Genomic DNA, 17,650 nt, shown 5'->3' with positions numbered 1-17,650 from the left:
ATTCGATTTTGGGGTAAATATACAGGCAGATATGGCCATAGTTTCTCAGTGTGTCTTCAATGAATGATGAATAACTAGCATCACTCTGTAATTTCACATTAACTTCAAAGTTAAGCGCAAAACAGCAGAAGAGAAAGTTATCTCAAATGAGAATGTAAATAACATCCATAATTTTAATACATGTGACTGTAAAGCCCAGTACTAGTTGATGGGAAAAAATGACACAGTACTTCGGTAAAAGAAGTATGAAGTTGAGCAACTACTATTAATGCACAATTTAATTTGACAGATAGAAATTGGTGTATTGATGGTTCAGAAAAACTAATCTAACCTAACTTCATAGATACCTTGAACAGCTGGAAAGATTTTTCAAAACTAATTTTTAAGAGGTTTAAGAAAAAGTGATAGTGCTTTGCAGAAACAAGCAGTTGCTCAGCCTAGCTATGTTCACAGAGGTGTAAACATGAACAATTATAACTCGCTGTTGTATTGAGGAACATATATTGCAAAAATCAGAATAGTTTGTGTTCGAAGGGACTTTTAAAGGTCATCTAGTCCAACCCTCCTGCAATGAGCAGGGACATCTTCAACTAGATCAAGTTGCTCAGAGTCCTGTCCAACCTGACCTTGAATGTTTCCAGGGACAGGGCATCTACCACCTCTCTGGGCAACCGGTTCCTGTGTTTCACCACCCTCATTGTAAAAAATTTCTTCCTTATATCTAGTCTAAATATCCCCTCATTTCGTTTAAAGCCATTACCCCTTGTCCTATTTCAACAGGCCCAGCTAAAAAGTTTGTCCCCATCTTTCCTGTAGGCCCCCTTTAAGTACTGAAAGGCCGCAAAAAGGTCTCCCTGGAGCCTTCTCTCTGCCAGAGTGAACAACCCCAACTCACTCAGCCTGTCCTCATAGGAGAGGTGCTCCATCCTTCTGATTATTTTTGTGACCCTCCTCTGGACCCGCTTTAACAGGTCCATGTCTCTCCTGTGCTGAAGGCCCCAGAGCTGGACACAGCCCTCCAGGTGGGGTCTCACGAGAGTGGAGTAGAGGGGCAGAATCACCTCCCTTGACCTGCTGGCCACACTTCTTTGGATTCTGCCCAGGACACAGTTGGCCTTCTGGGCTGTCAGAGCATATTATCGGCTCATGTCCAGCTTTTTATCCACCAGTACCCCCAAGTCCCTCTTGGCAGGGCTGCTCTCAAACCCTTCATCTCCCAGCCTGTATTGACACCAGGGGTTGCCCCAACCCAACTGCAGGACCTTGCATTTGACCTTGGTGAACCTCATGAGGTTCACACAGGCCCATTTCTTGAATTTGTCCAGGCCCCTCTGGATGGCATCCAGTCCCTCAGGTGTGTCAACTGCACCACTCAGCTTGGTGTCATCTGCAAACGTGCTAAGGGTGCATCCAATCCCACTGTCTGTTGTTGATGAAGATATTAAACAGTACTGGTCCCAATACAAGTAAGTAAAATACACAAAACTATTTTAGTAACATACCAATCATTCGGTTCTATCCCAAAATATTTGTTATAATTTCAGATTTTTCTTTCTCTAATTTAAAAAGCAGATTTTAAGATTCCTTAAAATGTATTCCTTCAATATGTATAAATTTTAAGTAGGTGCTGTACTATAACATGCTGAAGAAATCATTTCAAATCATAAGACTGAAGCTTCCAAGAAGAGGCAAGAGAGCTTAACTAACCCTTGACTTTCTTTTTGTAAGTTTTCTAAGTCTTTTCTCCTGCTTCCTACTTCCCCTCCTCCAACATTCCCATTATAGCCTCAGAGCAACTCACTTTGCAGTATCATGTACTTCCAGATACCTTCTGCTGGCAAAGTTACACTGAAGCACATTTTAAACACAGGAAACAACCTCCTCTTCAAAAACGAAGTGTCTCACATGTAAGGAAAGAGAACCTAATGCTGCTTCATCAGCGAAGGCCACACAGTAAAGAATAATCTTTTGCCAGCTGCTGTATTTGTCATCTAGCAGGACCAGTGTTCTCCTCAGTTAAAAAAGAACCAGGATAAGCAGTTATGAGAACTTCGTTAAATTACAAGTAATACGACACATTTGTCATGGCATCCCAGCTGAGGCATGCATCACCACCACTTTAAAGACAAGGAAACAGGCAAAGGACAGCGAAGAATTTATTATGTGGTTCTGAAGTGTTCTAAGCATCCAAATCATTAGTGGGGTGGGAGAACACATTAAATAATATATTCATTAAAAATCTGGTCAAGTTGCTGATTTCTGAATATGAAATATATACAGTTGTTATTCAGTTGTACCCCTCTAAAACTAAAACACTCTAGGACATGCACTTGTAGCTTCCTTTCCCAAGCAGGAATAACTGTGCAAAGTTCCCCAGAAGTACCTTAAATGCTTATTCAATGTTAATTTAAAAAAACAAAAAAAAAAAAAAAAGGAAAAAAGTGATCATTCCTCATATCCAACAAATCCTAGACTAGTTTTCTGGTTTATGTAGAATAATGTCTAGAAATATGTTTAAGGCAGCTGGTTAAATATTGCTAGTATTTCCTTTGAGAGCAGGTGCAGAACTACATAAGCAAGTGGTCACACACATTTTTTGAGTCCAAAAATCTTCAATATTTTCAAACTTTTATTCTTTTAGACTGAACTTCAAAGGAAGGTTTAAAAACTTAAGTCCAGGGGCATTATAAACTACCTAGAATACCACAACTGAAGATGTATAAAATCATCCCTGGATTAATCATATAACACACGGCATTTTCCACCTTACTCATATGACAGCAGAATTATTTTAATTAAAAAGCTTGTAGATGATTAAAATTGTATGGATGGGTTGGTCTGCAAACATCTTTCATCCCATTAGTTTTTAAAGGAAAACATGCAAATGCCTTGTTCAATGCTAGAATCAGTGATTTCCGAAAAGAAAGCAGATGACTGTGGAGTACATGCATCTCTTCTACATACAGACATACTTCCAAGCCTCAACCAGAAAGAACACTGAAAGCAAGAGGTAAATTTGTCATTCCTTGGATTGATTTCAACTATTGGAGGCAGCAGTCCTCCATTCAATTTCTTGCTGGCACGCATTTGTTATAAATAATCCTTTATTTCTTATGTGGTTGCTTCAAGACTTAAAATTTCATACTCAGATAAGTACCCCAATGCACCACAGTTAAGGTAGTGAATGTTTATATACTATATAAATATTCAGAGACTGAATGAAATCTTAAACTCTACAATAATCACATAAGTGCATTAGCACTTCTCTATTATTATCTCAATTAAATACAATCCACATCAGAACCTTTAAAATACCACAAAGCTGTGTGAACTACAGCTATTTTGGAAACTACACTAGAAACACAGCTGAACAAGGTGTATACAGATATATATATAAAAAAACAAAGGTAGGACCCATACAAAAGCCATGAATGCCTTCTGTGTGTATGGAAGGACTCTGAATAATATAGAATTTTAGACAGAAGTCTTTCTGCGCCAAAAATCCCTTCAAACAAATTTAGTTTTTCATATTACACAGAAAAAATCACCATTATTATTTTTGAGTAGATGAATTTAAATGTCCACTGTATTATAGACCCTTACGCCCAAATCTCAGCCCTACAGTGATTTTATTTATAGGGCTGGGGCTTCCATCAGGAACATTTACTTTTTAAGATTTAATTTCTGAATATAAGATTAGATAGAATTTCAGTTTCAGTAAACATCAAACTTTTTCAGGAATGGATGCCAGCTCTTTGTATCATCTGTTCTTAGGTAAACAGTCTTAGCCCTGGGAAGAATTACTTACCGGGTTTGAGAAAGTTATCCCCTTCAGCTCTCTACCCCCTCCTACAAAAGAAAAACAGCAACAAAAGATACCGTTACAAACATCTTAACTACAGTTTGAAAACAGAAAAAGAAAATTCAAAGATTTGGAAATCTGTTGGGGGGAGGTTGTTTGGGGTTTTGGGAGGGTTGGGGTTTTTTTTCCACTTTTTTGAGCATTTGGGTTTTGGCATTTTTTTTAAATGCTGAAGCTAACTATGAAATACCACTTAGAACGAAAATCTGTTTGACATGGCAGGGAAAGCCGAGGAGACCTACAGTTCTAATCTGGATTAAAATACAAACTATTACTGTCACTAGGGGAAGAGGAGATTACAGGTACAAGCTTTTTCTAGTTCTGTGCAAGGCCTGTGCCCCCCTCCTCTGGTGGAAATACCTCCTCTCCATCACATTTATTAACATCTAAATCACAAGCCCTGCCAGTTGCCACAGCTAAATATGACAAGGCTACCCATCCCAGACATTTGCCCACCACCTCTACTAGAGGTTATACCAACACAACAAAGATGGTAGAGCAGGTCGTGTGTCAGCACAGTCGCTAGAGCTCAAATCCCCAAGTACTAATGTGAAATGAAATCAATGGCAGTTTAAGATAATATGCTAGGTCATGAACTGTGGAGGCCAAGAAGATACGCTGCCCATTACACTGCCTGTGACACGGGAAGAACAGCATTTAGCAGCAGAGCAAGGTAGCACCTCTTAAATCATCCTCATATGAATCATAAAAAACTCGTGAGTCAGAGTCCTAGAGATCGCTAAAATATAAATGATCACTCATTTTCTCAATTACTTTGCCCGATGCTAAAAAAAGCCCCCAAAATACTCCAATTTTCTAGTAAAATACTAGAATATTAGCCTATTTTAAGATACAACTCCACAGCTAACAAGATCTTTGCAGACATATTTCTATCCACACACAAGTCATCATAGAGCTGAAATTTAAGCCCCAATCTTATAAACAGATACAGCAGTAGAAAGCCACATAATCATCTCACACTCAGTAGAGACCAGCCCAAGTGAAGGAGTTTACATTTACTAACCAGCAGAACCAGGGCACTGATGAACATCAAGAACAGAAAAGAAAACAGGAAGCCTACTGCTGGTAGTGACTGTATGTATTGTTGCTCTCCTAGTCTCAAATTTTATTGTGCATTTTGAACAACAAAACACTACAGAAGATAAGTTGTTAAATTAATTTTAGAGCAATTTCAGGTTAGTTTAACTAACATCCAGCTGCTAACATGGTAGGATATGAACTCGGGAGGATGGACTGTTTCGAGGTTTTACATTCAAATTAAGTGCATTTGCTCTGGATGCTACACAATTTGAAATAACCTCATTGTTGAGGGTGTCAAAGAGACAGGTGTGATTCTCAAACTCTAGTTGTTTCTTCTTCGATATTAAAACCTTGGTCATCACCTCAACTTCCCACTATCAATCAGTTATTTCCTTGGTCCAAAAATCTATAGAGGAAGCTTTTTCATCGTGCAAGCACTAACTGTCCCTCTTCAACAAGTAGCTACAACTACACTTCCATGCTATTAATAAAAAATAATAATAATAAACAACTCTGGAAAGCTAAACAAAACAGTTGGTACTACACATCAGCAAATACAGTCTTAGAATAAAAGAGCATGATTTTTATTCAAAAAATAAAAAAGCACTTTACTTGTAGCACAAGTACACACATAAACTGAAGAGAAAACTGTCACTTAAAAATAACAGCATGATTAACTGTTCCTTCCTTCCTTCCTCCTCCTCCTCCTCCTCCCCCCCCCGAGACTCGCCTCCATAGCAGGACCCTAGCTTCACCAAGACTGAGCTGTGCAGAAAAAAAGCTGCAGAGTTACAAACCTTTGCATTGCATTTAACCACCCTGAAGGGCTGCAACCCCAGGCTGAGAACCCAGGGGCTCCCAAGGACAAAAGTTAGGAACACCAGGAGTTTAATTGTGACTATCCGAGTGATTTGCTGTGTTGCCTTGGAGAAGTCACTTAGAGAGGACCTAGACAGGGAATGGAAATACATTTGCATCCTCTTCTGTACATCAGTTACTACAGGCTTTTTCTTAAGTGGTCAGAACAGGATAATATTTGAAAGTCAAGCCTTTGCAAATACAAAATACTTTAATTCTGCCCTCATGCAAGTATACTATTTTTACTGGTATCTCTGCCTCATTTAGCAGAGAGGACAAGCTTAAGAATGAAGTATCAGTTGAATAATTTCTTTTCATCCTGATTTTTCAGTTTGCATGCTTTTTTAAATTCAACATCTAAGCTCTACCGCAAATGAAGAATTGGTTTCCTCATAAGCAGCACGCTAACGACAGCTACAGAACTTGTGCCCAATACAGGCAAGTTTTCTTTGGTAGGGAATTGAGACAGAGAAATGAAGAACAAACATCTGAGATTGCTAACTCCAAGCATCTTAAACCGACTTACATTTTCCATTGCTCTTAACATTTTTATAGCAGAGAGTATAGTTACGACCAACTAAATCTGTAGCTTTGGTTCTTGACAACTCTCTGCATTTTTGGCTACTGGAAACCAACCCAGAATAGTATTAATGAAAAAGGTACCAGATAAGATCTGCTCTATAGATGAAATTAGATTATTTCTTGTTCACAGCAAGATGTACACAAACTCACACTGCCTCTCTCGTTCTCACTACAATACACATTAGAAAGTTAAGGTTAGATAGCTCACAATCACTCCCGTCAATAGAGAAGTCTGAAGAGTTTAGCATTTTGCAGGGTTTCTTAACAAAAACTTCAGCAAGTAGAAATGTATCACAAAATCTCAGCTATTCATTTACTGAAGTTGCCTTTTGAAGGCTTTAGAAACAAGTGCTGTCAGCTGTCCGAGGTATGAGTCTGCACAGCTAATTCAGATTATTACAGTATATTCTGCAATATCGGGGGGGGGGGGGGGGGGGGAGAGGGTTAAAACCCCAGCTCTGGGAGTCAGATTTCTAAATAAAAAGCAGAGGTGGATAAAGAACACTGCCTTCTTACCAAAACATACATATGATTAGAAGAAAAGCTTCAGCAATGCTTACCTATGTTTACTACAAGCCAAAACCAAAAAGCAATTAAAATTAGCACTAACCAAATAAAACAAAGTTCTAGAAATACATTTTTCTTAGTGAGATTCACTGTTGAGAATCTGATGTTAGTGCTACTGACAGGAAGGGTGGTTTGATGTATACACACACTTAAAGAACTTACAACCCCCACCCCCTCAAAACAAATGCAGGCTCTTAACCTTTTTAACAAGTCTAGACAACATATGTAAGGAAAAATACACCATCGTTACCAAAACAATCATATTTTGCACATCAACTTTAAGCTTTTGTTGAAGTCTGTAACAAGGAGAAAAGTTACTCATTTCATGGGACTATTACAAAAATGAAGACCTCAAACACAAAACTCCTATGTTTAAGGCTTGGTAGCCCCCAGGACATCAGAAGAACTACATATGGTGGTTAAACATTTTAGCATACAGCACCTGAAGGTTTAAGACTATATAAATGCTAAGTATCTGTATATTGAAATGTTTGGTTACATCAATCAGATACTTGTTGTTACCTTTAGGTCACACAATAAAGCTCATGCTACTGTAACCAGGCACTCATTTGGAAAAAAATGGGACAAATGAAAAGTCTTGTTTAGCCATTTTTAGTTAGCATTCTCCCTAGCTCTGAAAGCCAGCACATGTTTACTGTTAGACCATGTAACTTTAATCAGGAACTTTATATGTACATATCCCATTACAATATTTAATTATGTAATTTTTACTCTTTGCCAATAGGATCACAGTCTTGTTATGTGCACAGGATGGACTCAGATGAAAAAGGACTAATTGTTGTGCACAGGCATTTGTGAGCCTGACGTTCTTTCACATTTCAGAGCATTGCCTGACAACACTAACAGTAAAACATTAATTAAAAAATTAAAAATTGATACTTTTTTTTGTGCAAAATACACTGCATATAGAAGGAATTAACAGTTTTCTCTGGACCTCTGTCTTTAGATGTGAACTCCTCACAGCAACAGCTCTCCTTCCTATATTTGAAAGGCATCATATATAAAGAGCACTCTATAGCTCTAGGTAGCTTCTAGGAAAACAAATCTTAATAGTTATTTACTGTGATTTTCAGGTCAGAAATGAAGAAAACTGTATTCCTTAACAGGACAGAATTTCTGCAGTCTCAAGAAAAAGACAGACCAAACACAGCCCAGACAGGTGATATACAAGCTATTTCAAATTACATTTTTATAAGGCTCACATTTCAATGACCACGTTAGCAGCGTTAGTACTGCCGCTCCTGTGATTAAAAACAGGCCTCCCATGTGCCAGTGCAGGGAATCTGATCTTGTCGTTGTGCTGCAGCTGGGAGAACTCCCAGTCAGCCTTACTAACACGTGCCAGGCAGGCGAGAAAGGGACCAACAGGGTTGCTCAAGATAATGGAGACTGCACTGAAGGGTACTAGCCATGTCTTCCAGGTTGTCCGTCTACACAACTCCTTTCTAACTTCTGTCTCTTTCTCCTCCCTATCCCCACCCAATACTGGTGGATAACAGCCACTAAAATGGTCAAGGAATTTGGATTTTCTGTTGACAGACAACCTACAGGATTCAAACCACAAGCTCAAATTCCGACCCCAAGTTCCTGTGCTGCGATGATTAGCCATGAAATGGATGCAATTTGGAGTTAAAGACACCAAAAGCTGATTTCATTTGGCGACAGATTGCTTTACCGTCTCTAAAACAGTTTAGAAAACCATCAAACTAAGCTTAAAAGGAAGTGTGTGATGCCATCATTTGCCTTTGTAGAAGCAGTATTATACCTAACATACAGAAAATGAGCTAAAAAACTCATTACAGCTGAAAAGACAATCCCCATTGTAAAGACAAAACCACTTCACAAACTGATTTTTAAAATATCAACCAAAACTTGCCATGGCCGTCAAACATATGTAAACAGATGAAGACTACCCTCTTAGCTCTGCTTGTCCCATGACAACAGCTCTGATAGGCATTAATAACTCTTCCTGAACACAGTCTTTCCTGGCATCTAGGGGGTGGGGTGGGGGATGAGATCATGCTCTATAGCAAAATGAAAAACCACATTTGGCCTAGTGGAAAGTTAGCACAAGCATGTTTTAAAAAACTCAGGATCACCTCTCTCACCTGAGCAGATTTAAGGTGCAGATTTACCATGCACAAACACCTCTTCTTTGAACAGTCTTAGTATATTTTTTGAATCAGAGAAGCATATCATAAAGCCACTTACACTTGAAAGGTAAACAGTTAATTTAACTCGGCAAGGATTAACCATTTAAGCCACCTTGAAGATAAAACACTCATCCTCCCACTTCTCACGCACATATACCTTCCTTCCTTCTAAGAGAAAAAAGAAAAGTGCTGCCATTTAAAAGAAAACAAAACCAATCCACAGCAAATTGAACTCCCCGATTTTCTATTTCCTTCCATACGATAAATGAGACATTCAGGGAAACAGATTTTTTATTTTTAAGATAAAAACTAAACTAGAAAATTACAGAAAGTCTGCCTCTCTAACCTAGGACCATTAGTAAGTCAGGCAGAAGTTCTTCATGACTTGATACCACAGGCTCAATGTATTCCCCATCTAACCCCTTCTAACAGTCATAAAACTATCATCAGTACAATTCTGCTTTTTGCACCTAGAAACCAATGTATAGGAATGTTTTACAGCATTGTTGCATTCAAAAGTTATGGTACTGCAGACAGAGAAACACAAACAAGAACGCTAAGCCTCACTGTGCTCAGTGAGTTGCCATTCACCGGTTTTAGAGAAACACAAACCCACGTTCTACACAGCACGGCTAAATTCCTGCTCATGTCAAAAGCTGGATGACCTGAACTTTTATTTTAGTGAATTACTTTGTTATGTAGAAGGACTGTTTACCTATACAAACATGAAGAGGAAACCCCAGTCCTAATTAAGTCTGTGAGTTTATGCTTTACTAATGTTGCAACAGCAAAGTTTCATATTTGAAGCAGAGAACCATGGAATTTTTTGCAAAAATTATAACATTTACATGATGCACAGATATAAATCAGTGGAAGGCAGAGTTTGGTGTTTGTTTCTAAAAATCTTTGCTGTGTTCTGCCACATTCCATAGAGTTGTTAGAAACATGATTTTTTCAGAAAAAGTTTATCAATTAAACTTAAAAAAATGTCAGTTAATCTGGTAAGCCTTAGAACTGGAATTTTATATTTTTTAAAAATTAGTTTCAACTTATTTACAAAGTATACAAACAGCTGGGGGGGGAAAGAATATGGATGGTCAGTAGAAAACAGGAGTCAAGAGGAGAGCCACAAAAATAATCAGAGGGATGGAGCACCTCTCCTATGAGGGCAGGCTGAGAAAGTTGGGGTTGTTCACTCTGGCAGAGAGAAGGCTCCAGGGAGACCTTATTGCGGCCTTTCAGTACTTAAAGGGGGCCTACAGGAAAGATGGGGACAAACTTTTTAGCTGGGCCTGTTGAAATAGGATAAGGGGTAATGGCTTTAAACTAAACGAGGGGATATTTAGACTAGATATAAGGAAGAAATTTTTTACAATGAGGGTGGTGAAACACAGGAACCGGTTGCCCAGAGAGGTGCTAGATGCCCTGTCCCTGGAAACATTCAAGGTCAGCTTGGATAGGGCTCTGAGCAAGGGAGATTGAACTAGATGTCCTTTAAAGGTCCCTTCCAACCCAAACTATTCTATGAGTCATCCCCTCACACCTGTACTAGCACACTGTTGTGTCTCAAAATTTATAAGAAATTCAAAGGGAAGTTGTTTGGAGGTTGGTGTTTTGGTGTTTGTTTAATAACATGCCTAGATCAGTTCATTAACCTCTACTGTTCTTAAGGTGTGTTGTAAATTTCTCATTCCAGTCATTGAGAAGTTTCTGCCTTCCTTTCATACTGCAGAGACAGAGAACTATTTGGGGAAAAAGACATAGAGGAAAAGGAGTTGTGAGGAGGAGAAAAGACTACTTTCTAGGAAGAACACACAGAGGAAATCCTATAAATGGATTTAACAACTGAAGATGCAAGGAACAAGAAAAAATTAAGAAAACTCTACTCCAGTCCTGATTAAAGTATTTTTTCCCCTTAAATTCCATTAAGAACAGAGGGATCACGGATTTCTTGTTTTATTATTTTAAACATGATGAGAAATTTCATATTGAGTGCCAAACTCTTTTCCCTTCTGGCAATCCACTTTCTCTTGGAAAGAACTGGCTTGTAGGAACGATGCATTAGTGGGGCAGAAGTGCCTCAAGAGTTTTCAGAAGAGGTCCAGAGTACAAAAGGAGATGATCTGGGTAGTGTTGCAAGACTGCGGGCATGAAATGCAAAACTAAAGGTCTCTGACTATCACTGGAAGTGCTACTGCACTTCTGATGGTGAGAACTTCAGATATGTGCACATCGCCTGCTTGTACAAACTATTCTTTTAATTTTATTTATCTACCAGAGACTTTCAGAGGACAAAAAAAAAAAAAAAAACGACAAAAAAAAAAACCACAAACCCACAACCACAACAGAAAAGCAGCCAACGCCTCAGCCACAAAACAGTGACATTCAAGGACAACTACAGCCTTCCATTTCCACAGCAGAACGCAGTGCTATTAACTCAATCTGCCAGCAGGGGGAAATGCCAAACAAGTGAAAAAAAAAGTTAAGAGCAAAACACTAAAGATAAAGAATAAAATTAAACAAAACAAACCAATCCCCTCCCACACACACATATCCTCAGCTGTTAAGGAAGGGAAAGATTCTGCTCCTGGAGAGGGGAGGCAGGATAAAGGAAGTATACACAACTCAAAGTAACCGAGTGTTTTGCTCATTTTTCCAGACTTTAGAGAGGAAACAGTGAAAGTGCCAGTCCAAAATACAAGCATTTAAGAACAGCACCAGCAAGCAAAAACAAGCTTTCAGTTTCAGTATTAGCACAGAGTGACTGCAAATCAACTGAAATTTTTTTAAATCTAGCATTTCAATGAAGAGCAAAGTTTTGTGATTACACAACTGAGAGAACTGAGGTGAAAGAATGTGAATTTTTAAAGTACTATCCAACATGAATGTATGAACTAATTTATTTGAAGTGAATACAATATTCTAGAAAGCCATTCAGAATTACAGAAGGCTTTCTATTACATTTAAACAGAATCCAAAGAGTCTGGACTTTTTTTTGCTGAAGAGATTTCAGAACAGCAAGGGTCCCATTAGACACCCTGTTTTTCCTTTTACCTTATAAGTATTATCTGTACACCATTTCCATGATTACAAAGTATAGTGAAAAATACTTAAAGGGAATAAATCTGTGTTAAGCATAATTGGATGAAGGGCAACTTGCATGCAACAGACAGGATACAGACATACTTACACAACGCATTTTAAAATTAAGAAATAGAAAAGCAAAATGTGAAAATTTGTTGAACAAAGAAATTTAACATGCATTTACAATGAAAAAAAAAAAAAGACAACCCCTGCAATCACAAGGACTTTCAGTTTAAAGCATCACAGGCTAAGAATCACGAGGAGCAACAGGGAGATTTTCAGTGACAGATTTACGGACATTACCTACACAAGCTTCCCCTTCTCACAAGTATCAGACAGAAGCTAGGTACACATTTAATAATAAGCAAACATTAAAAAATGCGGATGAATTGTGATTAGTGATTATATGGTAGAAGCACATTACAACAGGTAATCTTTTATACTTCTGTATTTATAAAGCACTTTCAAAATCAGACGCTGTACTTCCAGTAAAGCTCTTCTCTCAGTGTGTCCATGAAACCTGCTAACTGAATGATAGTTCTTCAAGCATGCACAAGGAAAGATTAGACTAAGATTACATCAAGAGGTTTACGTAAATCCCAGTTCTGCTCAGAGTTTATAGTTCTACCTCCAGTTTCTCCACTTTCATTTAATTTATCCTGCAGCTGGAACACTCCCACAGGCAGCTGATCTAGTTGACCAAGGCACTCTCCTTTACGTTCTCTTCCAGCTGTAAAGTCCTACCACCAGCAGTCCCCACTCTTTTACTGGGGTGAGTGGATGTCACACTCCACAGAAAGTTGAAGTGATTCACAGATAGCTCTGGGGAGCACCAAGCACAAGCTTAAGCAGCAGGAGCACTGGACTAGCAGCAGAAGGGGACCTTCCTTCAGCAGTCATTGAGTTCCCGTGTGCTATAGTGGGTAAGAGACTGAGCACTTTGCTGCTTTTCTTTTTAACTAAAGCAGTCATCAAGAAGTCATCTTTCACTTTCCTCAGCTGGTCAGAAGTTTGGCTTGTGAGTTATTTTTTCAGTGATACAGTCACATAGACATGTTCTTTTCATTTTGAGACTGGAAGACCTACTAGACAACTGGAAAAAAATGAGGCATCTGAGTTTGCCCGGCATCTGAATTCTGTATGTTCTGTTTGTTACTCAGGAAGAATAGAAATCACTATCATTTTCTGCTTATCCTCATTATGGCACAGGGGATAACAGTTCCTTACATGTTTACTGTATTGTCCAGGAAAAGACTGTCTAAAAAGGTCAAGAAGAAAAAACAGCATTTAAGACTTACTCTAAACACTAAAATTAAACCAACCTGTGCTGGTTTTGCTGTGGGTCAACTTCCATGTCAATATACTGGAATAAGTACTGGTCCACATTTCCTGTCTGGCACAGTTCTCTATCATAAACTGGCCTCTTCAACTTAGTTATTTTAGTACATGCATTAAAAATAAGCCATTTCATATATATAAAGTACAGCAGCATAAACTTGAAAATTAGCTGCTAATGTACATTCTTGTGTTCTGTATTTTATGATACTGAAAAATACTTAAAAGAATACAGGAGCTCATTTTATCTTTTATAGGAATTTTGTTTTAACAGGAAGTGAGATGACTCAAAAGGAGAAACTATACATAAATTCTTGCCTTTACAACACTACAGAACACTGGCTCTTAATATGTCACAGCCTTCTAAATAATTGTCAGTAGACAATATGAAAATGATTTGTTAGTGAACAGATGTTCACATGACAGAAGTATCAAAGAACAACCGTTTATTTCTTAATCTGTCTTCAGATTTTAAGAACAAGATGAAAAAGGTAACGCTTCACACCTGCTTGAAGTGATTTTTTTTCTAGAAAGAATACTGGAAATTTAATTTCACACAGTTCTATGCAAAAAAAAGTCTCAGACTTCTGTTGATTCTGTTGGGTGCTCTGAACCCTGTAAAAGGCGGCTGAGACCCTCTGCTGCTACCAGAACGGTTTTACGTTTTCCTCTCCTCTTGAATAAATACAACACCTGTTCTAAGTACAGCCTGCTAACATTTACTAAAAAAAACCAAAACCTTCTCATTCTACATTGAATTTTATTTGCTTTTTAGTCAAACTTATTTTATTTCACCAGCTATTATTTCATTATACTATGTTGTCATTTTGGCATTCCTGATCTCCTGAGCACAGAGACCCACAAAAAAAAAACCCAAAACAAAACAAAAAACAACCAACCAAGAAACACAACAAAAGACACCACCTTAAGACCATATAACAATAACTACAGTCTGCTCTGTGTATATATTAAATAAAGAAAATAAACAACATTAGGGTTTTCAGGAGTTACTAGTTTTGTGTACTGATAAATTATGATAGAGCACTTAAAGGCATCAACATATTTTACAAATAGTCTAAACACAAAGGCAGTAAACAGAATTAAGTAAAACATGCTTGTTTCAAACTCTGAACTAAACAGAATATTGAAAGCTCCTTCTTCTCCCCCTCCATCCCAAAATAAAAGCGTGAGTGAGAAGGGATTTCATTACATTCTTAGAACTGTTATAAGCGAAGTCAAATCCAGCCACTTGCATTTAGCATGCAGGCTGTACACACTCCCAAGTACGTCACACTGAGAAAACACGCTTGCTGCCTTCCCAAGGCCTCCAACGCAACTGTCGCTAGGCCTAAATCAGGTAGGCTCTGTGTGCAGTGCCGCTGCAGATGAGCGGGAGTCCACCCCTTCTCCCCACTTCCCTTCACATTTAGACTACCAGATCATTCCATCATCACCTTTTTTTCTCTGCTTCCTTTAGCTGTAGTGTCTGTATTTAAAAAGGCGAGCGAATCACAGCTTACTGTGCAAGATTTGGCCCTTATTTTTTTCTTCTTTACTACACCAGCTACGCTGCAGCTTCTGAGCCGTCGTTGGCTGTTGTTTTTTGTTCCTTGAATGCAACAGGACTTAGTCTGCCAGGCTGCACAACTGTTTTTGCAGCATACCTCTAAGGGGAAAAAAAAAAAAATCCCCTCTTCTTGCTTGCTTCCTGCTGGGCTCTATGAACATTCAGATTTCCCCATTCTCTCAACAGATACACAAGTCCAATACTGGATCAATATTCACACATTCCTTTCTCTCTTTCGACACCAATGCCTTACTCCCCTGTTTATTTTCATACAAGGCTATTAAATAAAAGTGCAATTAAGTGGTGGCCCAAGTACCTCAAATATTCTCTTACAGAGAACTTGATTTCTCTGCCAGGTTAGTCCTACTCTGACAACTACTTTAAACCTTTTACTTTATTTAATTCAGCATTTTTCTGCTCTTAGGATTCCTAATATACCCTGTAGCTTTGCAACCCCCAGATTCAGGACAAAAAAAAAAAAGTTTTGTCTCTATATAGCATGAAGTTTCTCATCCAGGAAAGACAGAGCAACACTGAGATAAAAACCACATTTTCTAATAGCTTTACTTGGAATGACATTTTGGGTAAAGTACTTGATGCAACACAGCTTCATGAGACTGACACAACTACTGGGGAAACACAACAGCATGAATTAAGGTATAAACTATGTCTCAAAATTCATCTTCAACAGGCCAAATAAAAAGGGACAACACTCTGGAGGTCAAAGATATATCAGAATACTGTATTTAAAACAAAACAAAACAAACAACACATAACACCCAAACTTTAAGGAACCCTCAGAATAAATACAGAAATACATACTCTACCTTAATACTGGAGGCAAAAATGGTTTCACTGTACTTTTTCCTAAAACAAACAAATAATATCCATGCCAATAAAAAAAAAAAATCAAAAACAAGCAAAAAAAAATCACCACAGTTTGCTCCTTCCAGGGAACAGTCCACAGCAATTCAAAAATAAGAGATTCCCCAGATAACCCAGAGTACATGCAACTTTTTTTTTTCTAAATATATGATTATTTAAACAGTAATTTAACTAGTTCCTTGCAATGGAAATGCTGACACACTTGATACATAAAATATTTATGACAGAGAGTCCTAAAGAACTCACTGTTAGGCAACAACCAACACAAAAAAGAGGGACAAGTGAGAACAAGTTTATATACACACTTTGGAAAGACTTGTTTTCTCTTCCCCATTATAGATTTGGTTTCCAATCTCAAAATTTGAGCAGCTGTTTGGCCTTTCTCTATTCTGCACAATATACCTGAACTGAATTACAAGGTGTATTTAAGTCCCTTGTCTTCCAAGAAACACCTGCCCTAGAATGAAGGAAAAGCAAGAGGACACCACTCTCCACACCCTTTTCAGACCCCTCTTCTGCAAGAAAACATACATCCTTGTACCAGGCAGGAGGTATTTAAGTTCCCAAAACAAACATGAGCATTTTAAAGAATTCTAAAACAAGAGGCAATTAATGTCTCAGAAGTCACTCCTAGTGAATAATAGTCCCTATTGTCATTTTAGCCTGTGCTAAATGGCATATTTTCAAATCATCTATTGGAGAAACATTAAGAATTTCAATTATTTCAGCCCTTTCTATTTTCTCAAGTTGCATTAACAAGCACATAATACCTGGCACAGATTCTGTGGAGGAAGTGGCTTGTATATCATCCTTTCATACACACTACAGACTCCAGTCCTGGAAGAAGGCAGAATGCAAAGAAGTACTTTTTTTTTTCCCCTGAAGAGGACAGGATGGTTGTTTAGTGAACAGACCAAAGGTCCCTGGGATCACCAGTAGCGTGTGTTGCCAATTTCAGAACTAGTTCATTGAACAGCATCTGTCAAGTCATTTAAAGTGTTTCACCTTCCAAATACAAACACACAATTAATAATGATACCCAGTTTATAACGTGCAAGTATTCATTCATTTGCTTTGCATGTTTTTAGAAGTGTCCGAATAAAGTTCATTAAAACACAAAACAATGGTTTGTCCTGGTAGAGACAAAGAACTGAAGCAAGCTTCAGCTGCTTAGGTTACGCATGCTACAAAACTAAAACACATTATTCAGAATTCTCATTCATGATGTAAAACTGCCAGTCCTACTTTTTCAAAATCTGCATAAAAGCTCTTATACAAGTAGTTTTTATGAATTAAAATTTTTGCAGTTTAGTTCCTGCTGTAGTCACATAGTACACTAGAAACTGTTCAAATTCCGCAACAGATTAATACTAACCTACCCCCAAAAAAATTTTTTTCCACAACTTGCCAAGCATCGCAAGTATGCACCCACACAAGAGCACAAGCTGCTAGGAGCTTCTGAACATAACAATGTAAAATTATGATTCAAATTACCAAATGCACAAATAGCAAAGAAGTTGAAAGGGGGTTAATTCCCCCAACAAGAATCTAAACCACCTAGATACATGAAAATCTGTACAATCCGTACACACTGAGCAAAGCTGAAGTAAAGGATGCAATTCCTACAGCAAGCAAATTGTTACAGTCTGGATGTCACATCTGTGCGTTCACACATGAAGCATTAGTCTTCTTGCC

General features: G+C 38.1%; 1 protein-coding gene across 1 annotated transcript in view; it reads right to left on the bottom strand.

Moving 5' to 3' along the window:
• The window catches only part of PHF21A (PHD finger protein 21A), a 122,439-nt gene that overhangs the window by 98,962 nt on the left and 5,827 nt on the right, over nucleotides 1-17,650 (bottom strand). The window contains exon 2 of the mRNA XM_082484870.1: nucleotides 3,809-3,849. The gene's annotated coding sequence lies outside the window, so the exon portion shown is untranslated. The remainder of the gene's footprint in view (nucleotides 1-3,808; nucleotides 3,850-17,650) is intronic.

The sequence above is a fragment of the Vanellus vanellus genome, assembly GCF_965231255.1.
Source record: "Vanellus vanellus genome assembly, chromosome: 6".
In the NCBI taxonomy this organism is placed as follows: domain Eukaryota; kingdom Metazoa; phylum Chordata; class Aves; order Charadriiformes; family Charadriidae; genus Vanellus; species Vanellus vanellus.
This window is presented reverse-complemented; position numbering and strand designations above follow the sequence as displayed.